This window comes from Stomoxys calcitrans, chromosome 1 (genome assembly GCF_963082655.1).
Source record: "Stomoxys calcitrans chromosome 1, idStoCalc2.1, whole genome shotgun sequence".
NCBI classification, from domain to species: domain Eukaryota; kingdom Metazoa; phylum Arthropoda; class Insecta; order Diptera; family Muscidae; genus Stomoxys; species Stomoxys calcitrans.
Window position 1 is genome coordinate 98,675,703 of NC_081552.1, and position 13,767 is coordinate 98,689,469.

Genomic DNA, 13,767 nt, shown 5'->3' on the forward strand with positions numbered 1-13,767 from the left:
AAATGAAATCAACATAGAAGTATACAGAGTAAACTAACATGAGCTGCATGATAATGTTTACCCTTAAAAGTATATATATTTTTTATCTCCTTCACATTCTAAGACGATCTAGTCTTGTCAGCCCTCCATCCGTCGAATTCATGAGAGTGGTCAACCGAATAAAGATATCCGCTTGAAATTTTGCACAGATACTTCTTATTGATGTAGGTCGTTGGGGATTGTAAATGGTCAATATAGGTTCAGATTTGGATATAGCTCCCATATAAAACCAACTCCCAATTTGAGATTTTCAGCCCCCGGAAACCGCAACTGTTTTGGCTGAAATTTTCCATGTTGTGTACTGTAAGATTCAAATCGGTATATAACGTGATATAACTGCCGTGGTGTTCCATTGCAACTTCCAACAACTTTGCCAAGTACGAGTATACAACGTGATATATTTGGTTGCCCAAAAAGTAATTGCGAATTTTTTAAAAGAAAGTATATGCATTTTTAATAAAACTTAGAATGAACTTTAATCAAATATACTTTTTTTACACTTTTTTTCTAAAGCAAGCTAAAAGTCACAGCTGATAACTGACAGAAGAAAGAATGCAACGCCGACTATATGAAAAATCCCCAATAGTTCCCGGAAGCCACCGTAGCGCAGAGGTTAGCATGTCCGCCAATGACGCTGAATGCCTGAGTTCGAATCCTGGCGAGACCATCAGAAAAAATTTTCACCGGTGGTTTTTCCCTCCTAATGTTGGCGACATTTGTGAGGTACTATGCCATGTAAAACCAAAGAGGTGTCGCACTGCGGCTCGCCGTTCGGACTCGGCTATAAAAGGGAGGCCCCTTATCATTGAGCTTAAACTTGAATCGGACTGCACTCATTGTTATGTGAGAAGTTTGCTCCTGTTCCTTAGTGGAATGTTCATGGGCAAAATTTGCATTTGCATAGTTCCCATATAAACCGATTTCCCGATTAATCTTCTCGGGCTCTCAGAAACTTAAATTTTTGGCTGATTTGGCGGAAATTTGGTACGTAAAGTACACATGTGCACAATGACGCTGGTACGTAAAGTACACATGTGCACAAAGTATTTTTAAACATTTTCGGTGGAATCTATGGTGGTGGGTTCCAAAGTTTCGGCCCGGCCAAAGTTTTTACAAGCTTATTATACCGTTTCATCTGTTATGGACCCAAGATTTCAAATTGGGATGTCACCGCGTATGACAGGTATGTATATGCTAATACAGTCATCGGGTAAAGTATTTTGCCAAACTAATTTTCGAAATTTTTTAAACAAATTTTAATTTTTTAAACAAAATTAAAATTTCCTAATAGAAGTAAAAGTAATCATAAATGGTCCAATGTAAAACTTCTTATTTATTTTTATTCAAACTTAATTTTCGAATAAAATATTAAGCCAAGCATCAAAAAATTGGGTGGCATAATCATTTTGACATTTAGTTTTATTATAGGTGAGTTTAGGTTGAAAAGAGGGTGCGGATATTAATCCGCCCTATGCCACTATTAACATGCACCTAAGCCAGTAATCGGCTTGTTGAGCGCTCTAAATACTAAAAAACAAACCTCGGAAAAGAAAATCTAAGTTAGGAATTCCGCGCTTTTACAAATTCGTTGCTGTTTTTAAAGCCATGCCCCTAAGTTGGTTCCTGTCTGGTATTCTCTCCCCACATAAGTGGCGGTATGTGTTAGACGCGAAAGGATGGCAATGACAAAGGAAATGTCACAACGTCTCATCATCTTCCCCGCATGCTCTACAAATGCTACTACTTGCCGCACCGATTTTACATAAGTGAGCTCGTAGTCCTATGTGTCCCGTTATGATACCAATAGCCATACTGAACTCCTTCTCACTTCCTTTCAGTAATAGCCTCGTCTTCCACGATCTGGATCCCCCATAGGATATTCGCCGTCCTACCGACCGCTTCGCTGTTCCACAGGGTTGCATCCGCTTTCGTCGCCGATCGGAAACCTCTTCCCTTCCTTCCAGGTTTCCTATCGTCGCCTCGATCATACTGCGATGGTATGAGCTGATCCCATCCTCAATCCATTCTCCCATCACCTTAAGTCTCATAGCCGCAGTGGCTGCCTCTGTATGTCAATGGGTCTGATATCTAGAATAGTCTAGTGCCCTAGTGGGCGTGGTCCTCATCGCTCCGCCTATGCCAAGACAACATGTACTCTGAACCTGTTGTATGGTACTTATGTTGCACTTTTTCTTACCAAACTACTGTGGCGTAAGTAAGTATTGTAATCACGCTCCTGTAGAGCCAGTGAACTATCCTCGGATTCAGGCCCCATTTCGGGCCTAATGCCCGTCTATATAGTGTCCAACATCTGTGAGCCTTCTCAGTACGCTCCTGAATGTGACACTTCCAATTCAGTTTCCTGTCCAAGATCACACCTAAGTATTTGACCTCGTCAGATATCGAAATCGTCTTATTGAGGAAACGTGGTGCGTTAAATTGGTCCATCTTCGTCTTCCTCATGAAAAGGCATATTTCAGTCTTCTCTGGGTTACATTGTGACCTCTGGGTCTAGCCCAGTCATATACCATATGCAAGACCCTTTCGGTCCTTCTGCATAGCTCGTTCGGATCCTTACCCCTTAGAAGAATTATAACAGGGTTCAATCAGCATGCGGAGTAAGTCATTTATAGTGGTCACCCATAGAAGTGGCGATAAAATGCCCCCCTGTGGCGTGTCTTGTGCCACTTTCTCCCTTATATTTATGCAATGGGACACACAATTTATCCACCTGTTCCTTAGCATATTGTTTATCCAGTCTATGGATTGTATCAGTGTGTTGGTCGGCATAGTGTTCAAAGCCCCCTCGATGTCAATGCATACCGCCAGTATGTACGTTTTGGCATCGAAGGATTCTTTTTTTTATGCACAACCTCGTGCAGGGCAGTCTCCACCGACCTTCTCTTGCCATAGGCATGATGTTTGTATTTGAGCAGTTTGCTGGATGTCCTACTCTTTATACTCTGTTTATACTCTTTATCTTTTAGAAAGGACGTAAGGGTTATGGATCATCAGGCCTTTGATGTCGCATAACTAGTCTGCCAGGCTTGGGTATAAACACCACCCTTGCATCATGCCAGGCTTTCGGAGTATATGCAAGTCCTAAGCATGCTGTGAAAATTTTGGACAGCTCTTCTGATAGTCTGCCTCTTTCTGTATTAACGCCGGAAATATTCCATCAGGTCCGGGTGACTTAAATGGTCGAAGCCCCTCAAGAATTCCTTCACCATAAATTCCGTAATTATGAACCTTCGATCAACGTCATTATTCCAAGATTTCGGTGTCTCCATGAGTGTCTTCGTATCCTGTGGAAAATGGGTTTTCATCAATAGCCTCAACATGTCCTCCGTTGTCTCTGCTCTCACTCCCATGTCGTCTACTTTAGTTTGGATATAGGTCTTTGAGAGAAACTTTTTTATCTTGGCGGCGTCATTAAGGCTATCGACCTGTTCGCAGAAAAGCTTCCTGGAGGCACGTTATCTTATTGTATTCCTTGAGCCGCGTGTCATACACATCCCAATAAACTTCCGATTTTTTACGACGTGCTTTGTAAAAAAGTCTGCGGACATCTTTTCCAATATTGCGAATCTCCCCGGTCATCCAGGGGTTTTCTTGGGCTGATTTCCTTTCTCGAAGAGGAAGACATTGACGTCGAAAGACGTCAATGTCTTCTATGCTTGGACAATCTAAATTATCTTGTCCATGTCCTCTTTTTGGTAGTCTTCCGAATTTTGGCCAGTTGGTTTTCAACTTATTCCGGAAGCTTATCGGATTCAGCGCTGGCTGTGCTATTCTAAACCTAATGTAGCTTTGGTTAGAGAAAGAGTGTTCCATGGATACATTCCAATCCTGAACCTCATCGATTAGATTTTCGGAACATATCGTCACATCTAATACCTCCTCCCTAAACCTATTAACAAAGGTAGCGGTGGTACCAATATTAAGTGTTATTAGGTCGTTAGTATTCAAGAACTCTGTCAGAGCTTGGCCCCGTTTATTAGTGTTGGTATTGCCCCACGAAATGTGGTGAGAGTTCGCATCGCACTCCATTGGTACCTCGATTTCTGTCTGTTTTGCTTTCATCACCGACGTGGGTGGCGGAGAGTCGAAATGCAGATAAAGTGATTTAATTATAACAAGTAAAAGCGAGCTAAGTTCGGCCGGGCCGAATCTTATATACCCTCCACCATGGATCGCATTTGTCGAGTTGTTTTCCCGGCATCTCTTCTTAGGCTAAAGAGGATATAAGAAAAGAGTTGCTCTGCTATTAAAACGATATCAAGATATGGTCCGGTTCGGACCACAATCCTTACATAGTATAAAACAAAGTCGCTTTCGCTGTATGTCCGTATGTATGCATAGATCTTTATAACTACGCAACGGATTTTGATGCGGTTTTTTTTAATAGATAGAGTGATTCTTAAGGAAGGTTTGTATGTATAATAAATGCATAATATAGTAGAGAAACACTGATAAATTTAAAGGTTTCTAATGTGATGTCGTAAATAAGAACGTTTTTTTGCGCTTATATTGCAAACGCTGGCTGAACCCTACGAGATAGACCAAAATAATGTACTACAGTATCGTTCACCTTAAAAAGTTCAACAAAAAAGTCCGCGATGGTATATGTCTATCTCTTAGGGATAACCCAGCATAACCATTTTTATTCTTTACTAAAAAATGGTTATTTACGAAGTGATTTTAAACAATACAGCATTAATCCTTATCCAATTAAGTACCTTAAATAAATTGTGCATTTATTATAGATCAATATGCTTTTTACAGCATGTAATTTAAGTGAATATTACCGAAGATATTACAAATTTATTATATTAGTAGTATTGTAAGTACATTAGGTTAGATATGATTAGCTTAAAACCATATTTCTTGGTATTTCTTCCATTAAGACTTTGATTTGAATTTAGAGTTAAGGCTATTTAGTATTAGGGCGAGCATTTTCAATAGAAGAACTGAATAGAATAGGTATATTTTGTTGTTGATAATCTTTTGTTTTTGTAATATATTAATTAACTATAAATATATTCTTTGACATAAATTACATACTCTTATAAAAGATAAATTAACGAATAGTAAGTAAATATTTTTCACTCCAGCACTAACCAATAATTAGTGCAATTAGTTCATAATCATACGTATAGTTTTAAGTTGTGAGTTTAATCAAGTACTGAGTACCTAAGTATAAAATTTTGAACAGACATTATAAAGTCATGTCCGGAAGACGTCGTCGTGCGAACATAGGTCGTAGTACAGTGAATGCCAGAAGAGCACGTTTAGCAAGAGATGAAGAATCGTCAACGGAACGCGAGGCTCGCCTCAGCCAGCTCCGAGAAAGAAATAGAACTGCGAGAGAAAGAGAATCCTCAATGGAGCGTGAGGCTCGCCGCAGCCAGGATCGGGTTAGACGTAGAGTTCAGAGAGCCAGAGAATCCTCTGTAGATCATGAGGCTCGCCTCAGCCAGAATAGAAATCGAATACAGAGAACGAGAGAATCAGCACAGACACATAGTAACGCTGAACAAAACGGACAACCGATCAGCCACAGATGGGTAAATAAAGAATATTCTGCCATGAATTACGATCCTTTGATTTGTTACAAGGATGATCGTATTGTGTCCATAGGTACTATGTCAGTAGTGTGTGAATATTGTTTGGCATTGAAGTTCAAGGACGAATCGAAAGGTTTGTGTTGCTTACAAGGAAAAGTAAAATTAGAAGAAATTCTTCCTCCACCTGAACCACTTCACTCTCTGCTTACGGGTGATCATCCGAAATCCAAACAATTCATACGCAATATCCGCCGTTACAATAACGCATTTCAAATGACGTCTTTCAAAAGTAAGCAAGTTGTTGAGCGCGGTTTTATGCCTACATTTAAAATTCAAGGGCAAGTGTATCACTTGGCTGGGAGCTTGCTACCACTTCGACCAGATGATCACAAATTTCTGCAAATTTATTTTATTGCAGACCCAGATACACAAGCATCAACGCGGTGTTCGATTGTCGCACAGCCAATAGATATAGATTTGATCAGATCTCTTCAAGATATGTTACATTCTCATAACAGCTACATTCAGTCTTTTAAAACTGCTATTGAGAGTGTTCCAGTAGATACTCCAGACTACAATGTCGTAATCCATGCAAATAAAGTTCCTGTTGGAGAACACAGAGGGCGATATAATGCGCCGTCCACGAGTGAAGTAGCAGTGGTAATAGCTGGACAGCAATTCGACAAAAGAGATATTGTGTTGCGCAGTCGTGATGATAATTTGCAAAAAATATCAGAGTTACACAGATCTTATGACAGCTTACAATATCCTTTGATGCTATGTCGCGGAGAAGATGGTTATACCATTAATGTTCCTCAAGTTGACCCAACCAGTAGTGCACCTCTGCGTAAGACAGTGTCGTGTATGAACTACTATTGCTACCGTATAATGACAAGACAAAACAATTTCAACTCTTTGCTTAGATATGGAATGTTGACAAACCAATACTTTGTCGATCAATATGCGAAAATTGAATCTGAGAGATTGGCTTACATTCGTAACAATCAAACTAAATTGAGAGCAGAAAATTACGTTCACCTTCAGGATGCTTTACAGGCGAATGAACACAGCAACAACATTGGACAGTTGGTTATACTACCTTCATCATTCACAGGTGGACCTCGATATTTACATGAAAAATCACAGGACGCAATGACTTATGTCAGACATTACGGTAAACCTGATTTATTCATTACTGCAACATGTAACCCAAATTGGCCAGAAATCAAAGAAAATATTAATACCAATTTAACTCCACAAGACAGATATGATATAGTTAATAGAGTCTTCCATTTAAAAGTACAGAAACTCCTACACCTCATTAACAAGTCTCATATATTCGGTCCGCCGCGCTGTCATATGTACACTATAGAGTGGCAGAAACGTGGTTTGCCACATGTACATCTGCTGGTGTGGTTAGTGAACAAAATTAGACCAAATCAAATCGACAGCGTAATTTCAGCTGAATTACCGGTTAAGGAAGATGATCCCGTCCTGTTTGAAATAGTAAAAAAACACATGGTACACGGTCCCTGCGGGACTTTAAATCGTAATTCTGCATGTATGCGAGATTCCAAATGCAGCAAAAAATTTCCGAAGCCGTTTCAAATACAAACAACTACTAGCGATGACGGATATCCCAAATATCGACGACGATCGCCAGATCAGGGTGGGCAAAGTGCCACAGTCGGAAACTACGATATTGATAACCGATGGATCGTTCCACATAATCCGCTCCTTTTAAAAATTTTTGATGCCCACATCAACGTCGAGTTGTGCAGTTCAATAAAGTCGATCCAATATGTTACTAAATACATTAATAAAGGTAGCGATCAAGCTACTTTCAGCATACAATCACCAAATGAAGTGGAAACATATCAGTCTGGACGTTACATATGCAGTTCTGAAGCAGTATGGAGGATGTTATCATTCGAAGTTCACGACCGAGCTCCCACTATTGTCCACCTTGCAGTTCATTTAGAAAATGGACAAAGAGTATATTTCACTGAGAACAATATACAAGAAGTTGTCTATAACCCGCGGGACACTACATTAACAGCATTCTTCAAGTTATGCGCTCAAGATGATTTCGCGAAAACACTGACATATGACAGAGTTCCAACTTACTATACATGGAACCAGAGTTCTAAAACATTCCAACGACGAAAACAAGGAACTGCGGTCGATGGTTTCCCCGGAATAAAAAAAACTGATGCTCTTGGTAGAGTCTACGCGATTCATCCCAACAACAGCGAATGCTTTCATTTGAGAATGTTACTCCATGTTGTAAAAGGCCCGACATCCTTTGCACACCTGAGAACTGTACAAGGTGTTATTTACAATACTTATCAAATGGCATGTAAAGCTATGGGACTCTTGGAAGACGATTCTCACTGGGAAAATACATTATCAGAAGCAGCTATTTGCAGTTCCGCTACATCATTAAGATATTTATTTGCCATCATAGTTGCGTTTTGTCAAGTAACTGATTCTGTTAGTCTATGGAATAAATTTAGAGAAAATATGGCCAGTGATATTCTGATTCGGCAACGGCGAGAATTAGTTTCAGATGATTTACAATATGACCAAAACATATTTGATGAAGCATTATTTGAATTGAACAAAGTAGTGCAACTACTGACGAGTAAATCGATCAATGATTTTGGACTGCCGATGCCAGCTAATATTAACTCAGATTTAACGAATAATGCCGAATACACAAGAGAAACATCATACGATCAATCGAAACTTTTACAAAATATAGCCCAAGATGAGCCACGATTGAACATCGATCAGAAAAAAGTATTTACTACATTACTATCATCAATTGATAACAATGAAGGAAAAATATTTTTTCTTGATGCCCCAGGAGGTACAGGTAAAACATTTTTAATTAATTTGCTTTTAACAAAAGTCAGATCCACCGGAAAAATTGCATTAGCTGTCGCGTCATCCGGCATTGCTGCTACGCTTTTAGAAGGAGGCCGAACTGCACACTCTACATTCAAGCTCCCGCTGAAAATCGCTACCGATGATAATAAAAGCGTCTGTAGTATTTCTAAACAGAGCAATACAGGAAAATTGATCCGTGACTGCTCATTAATAGTCTGGGATGAAGCCACCATGTCAAACAAGACATCTGTGGAAGCACTGGATAGGACAATGCGCGATTTGCGCAGTAAAAATGCACCTATGGGTGGATGTACAATTCTGTTCTCTGGAGACTTTCGTCAAATCCTACCGGTTGTCCCTAGAGGAACACGTGCGGACGAAATAAATGCTTCCCTAAAAAGATCCAACCTTTGGCCATACGTTAATAAGTTAGAGCTTAAAACTAACATGAGGCTTTCATTATCTTCACGTGAGAACAGGCTTTTTTCAGAGATGCTGCTAAAAGTTGGCAATGGAAAGTTAACTCAAAGTGATGGAAGGATTAACCTAGATAACCTTTGTGTTTTGATAGACAACATCCAAGATTTGGTCAACAATGTCTATCCTGACATTCATAACATAAGTTGTAAGACTCTATCTTGGTTCAAAGAAAGAGCCATCCTGTCACCAACCAACGAACAAGTAGATAAGGCAAACAACTTGATTCTTGCAAAAATTGATACGCAGACGCAAATATACTACTCGGTCGATACTGTTCTCGACTCGGAAGAAGCTGTACATTTTCCTACAGAATTTCTTAATTCTTTGAACCCTTCTGGACTCCCTCCTCATAAAATGGAATTGAAAGTAGGTTGTCCTGTAATTTTATTAAGAAATCTGAATCCTCCTAAGCTCTGCAATGGCACACGTTTGCTGGTAAAATCACTAAAAAAATTCATAATAGAGTGCACAATACTCACCGGATGTGGTACCGGAGAAGATGTACTAATTCCCCGAATTCCTCTGATACCATCAGATTTACCGTTCCAATTTAAACGCCTACAATTTCCGGTAAAGATATCTTTTGCAATGACCATTAATAAATCGCAGGGTCAAACTTTTAACGTTGCAGGATTAGACTTGAGTGTTGAGTGTTTTTCACATGGCCAATTATATGTCGCGCTGTCAAGAGTAACGTCTAAGCAAAACATGTTTGTATTGGCTAATGACAAAAAAGCTGTGAACGTTGTGTATAAGGACATTCTGTAGTAGGTATATTTTGCATTGCACCCGTGCGAAGCCGGGGCGGGTCGCTAGTTAAATTATATGTTGGAGACCTGTGTAAAATTTCAGCCATTTCGTATAAGAATTGCGCCCATTGGGGCTCACGAAGTAAAGTAGAGAGAACGATTTATATGGGATCTGTATCGGGCTATAGACCGATTCAGAACATAATAAACACGTTTGTTGATGGTTATGAGAGGATCCGTCATACAAAATTTCAGGCATATCGGATAATAATTGCGACCTCTAGGGGTCAAGAAGTCAAGATCCCAGATCGGTTTATATGGGAGCTATATCAGGTTATGAACCGATTTGAACCTTATTTGACACAGTTGTTGAAAGTAAAAATAAAATACGTCATGCAAAATTTCAGCCAAATCGGATAGGAATTGCGCCCTCTAGAAGCTCAAGAAGTCAAATCCCCAGATCTGTTTATATGACAGCTATATCAGGTTATGAACCGATTCCAACAATACTTGGCACAGTTATTGGATATCGCAACGAAACACGTCGTGCAAAATTTCATTCCAATCGGATAAGAATTGCGCACTCTAGAGGCTCAAGAAGTCAAGACCCAAGATCGGTTTATATGGCAGCTATATCAGGTTATGGACCGATTTCAACCATACTTGGCACAGTTATTGGATATCGCAACAAAACACGTCGTGCAAAATTTCATTCCAATCGGATAAGAATTGCGCACTCTAGAGGCTCAAGAAGTCAAGACCCAAGATCGGTTTATATGGCAGCTATATCAGGTTATGGACCGCTTTCAACCATACTTGGCACAGTTGTTGGATATCATAACAAAACACGTCGTGCAAAATTTCATTCTGATCGGATAAGAATTGCGCACGCTAGAGGCTCAAGAAGTCATGACCCAAGATCGGTTTATATGGCAGCTGTATCAGGTTACACAGTTGTTGAATATCATAAGAAAACACGTTGTGCAAAATTTCATCCCAATCGGATAAGAAATGCGCACTCTAGAGGCTCAAGAAGTCAAGACCCGAGATCGGTTTATATGGCAGCTATATCAAAACATGGACCGATATGGCCCATTTACAATACCAACCGACCTACACTAATAAGAAGTATGTGTGCAAAATTTCAAGCGGCTAGCTTTACTCCTTCGGAAGTTAGCGTGCTTTCGGCAGACAGACGGACGGACGGACGGACAGACGGACGGACATGGCTAGATCGACATAAAATGTCGCGACGATCAAGAATATATATACTTTGTGGGGTCTCAGACGAATATTTCGAGTAGTTACAAACAGAATGACGAAATGAGTATACCCCCCATCTTATGGTGGAGCGTATAAAAACAAAACAAGTAGAAGCGTGCTAAGTTCGGCCGGGCCGAATCTTATATACCCTCCACCATGGATCGCATTTGTCGAGTTCTTTTCGCGGCATCTCTTCTTTGGCAAAACAACTAAAAGCGTGCTAAGTTCGGCCGGGCCGAATCTTATATACCCTCCACCATGGATCGCATATGTCGAGTTCTTTTCCCGGCATCTCTTCTTAGGCAAAAAAAGGATATAAGAAAAGATTTGCTCTGCTATTAGAGCGATATCAAGATATGGTCCGGTTTGGACCACAATTAAATTATATGTTGGAGACCAGTATAAAATGTCAGCCAATTCGAATAAGAATTGCGCCCTTTGTGGGCTCAAGAAGTAAAATAGAGAGATCGATTTATATGGGAACTATATCAGGCTATAAACCGACTCAGACCATAATAAACACGTATGTTAATGGTCATGAGAGAATCCGTCGTACAAAATTTCAGGCAAATCGGATAATAATTGCGACCTCTAGAGGCTCAAGAAGTCAAGATCCCAGATCGGTTTATATGGCAGCTATATCAGGTTATGAACCGATTTGAACCTTATTTGGCACAGTTGTTGAAAGTAAAAATAAAATACGTGATGCAAAATTTCAGCCAAATCGGATAGGAATTGCGCCCTCTAGAAGCTCAAGAAGTCAAATCCCCAGATCTGTTTATATGACAGCTATATCAGGTTATGAACCGATTCCAACAATACTTGGCACAGTTGTTGGATATCATGACGAAATACTTCGTGCAAAAACACATTCAAATCGGATAAGGACTGCGCCCTCTAGAGGCGCAAGAAGTCAAGACCCAAGATCGGTTTATATGGCAGCTATATCAGGTTATGAACCGATTTAAACCATACTTGGCACAGTTGTTGGGTATCATAACAAAATACGTCGTGCAAAATTTCATTCTGATCGGATAAGAATTGCGCACGCTAGAGGCTAAAGAATTCAAGACCCAAGATCGGTTTATATGGCAGCTATATCAGGTTATGAACCGATTTAAACCATACTTGGCACAGTTGTTGGATATCATAAGAAAACACGTCGTGCAAAATTTCATTCCAATCGGATAAGAATTGCGCACTCTAAAGCTCAAGAAGTCAAGACCCAAGATCGGTTTTTATGGCAGCTATATCAAAACATGGACCGATATGGCCCATTTACAATACCAACCGACCTAAACTAATAAGAAGTATTTGTGCAAAATTTCAAGCGGCTAGCTTTACTCCTTCGGAAGTTAGCGTGCTTTCGACAGACAGACGGACGGACATGGCTAGATCGACATAAAATGTCGCGACGATCAAGAATATATATACTTTATGGGGTCTCAGACGAATATTTCGAGTAGTTACAAACAGAATGACGAAATAAGTATACCCCCCACCTTATGGTGGAGGGTATAATAAACACTTATGTTAATGGTCATGAGAGAATACGTTGTACAAAGTTCAGTCAAATCGGATAATGATTGCGATCTCTAGAGGCTCAAGAAGTCAGGATCCCAGATCGGTTTATATGGCAGCTATATAAGGTTATGGACCGATTTGAACCATACCTGGCACAGTTGTTGGATATCATAACAAAATACGTCGTGCAAAATTTCATTCCAATCGGATAAGAATTGCGCACTCTAGAGGCTCAAGAAGTCAAGACCTAAGATTGGTTTATATGGCAGCTATATCAGGTTATGGACCGATTTGAACCATACTTGACACAGTTGTTGGATATAATAACAAAACACGTCGTGCAAAATTTCATTCTAATCGGATAAGAATTGCGCACTATAGAGGCTCAAGAAGTCAAGACCTTAGATCGGTTTATATGACAGCTATATAAGGTTATAAACCGATTTAAACCATACCTGGCAGAGTTGTTGAATATCATAAGAAAACACGTTGTGCAAAATTTCATCCCAATCGGATAAGAAATGCACTCTAGAGGCTCAAGAAGTCAAGACCCAAGATCGGTTTATATGGCAGCTATATCAAAACATGGACCGATATGGCCCATTTACAATACCAATCGACCTACACTAATAAGAAGTATGTGTGCAAAATTTCAAGCGGCTAGCTTTACTCCTTCGGAAGTTAGCGTGCTTTCGACAGACAGACGGACGGACGGACGGACAGACGGACGGACATGGCTAGATCGACATAAAATGTCGCGACGATCAAGAATATATATACTTTATGGGGTCTCAGACGAATATTTCGAGTAGTTACAAACAGAATGACGAAATTAGTATACCCCCCATCTTATGGTGGAGGGTATAAAAACAAAACAAGTAAAAGCGTGCTAAGTTCGGCCGAGCCGAACCTTATATACTCTCCACCATGGATCGCATTTGTCGAGTTCTTTTCGCGGCATCTCTTCTTAGGCAAAACAACTAAAAGCGTGCTAAGTTCGGCCGGGCCGAATCTTATATACCCTCCACCATGGATCGCATATGTCGAGTTCTTTTCCCGGCATCTCTTCTTAGGCAAAACAAGTAAAAGCGTGCTAAGTTCGGCCGGGCCGAATCTTATATACCCTCCACCATAGATCGCATTTGTCGAGTTCTTTTCCCGGCATCTCTTCGTAGGCAAAAAAGGATATAAGAAAAGAGTTGCTCTGCTGTTAAAACGATATCAAGATATGGTCCGGTTCGGACCACAATTAA

The 13,767-nt window shown here is 40.1% G+C and overlaps 1 protein-coding gene across 2 annotated transcripts in view; it reads right to left on the reverse strand.

Moving 5' to 3' along the window:
* The window catches only part of LOC106095180 (venom acid phosphatase Acph-1), a 167,428-nt gene that overhangs the window by 91,514 nt on the left and 62,147 nt on the right, over positions 1 to 13,767 (reverse strand). The window lies entirely within an intron of this gene.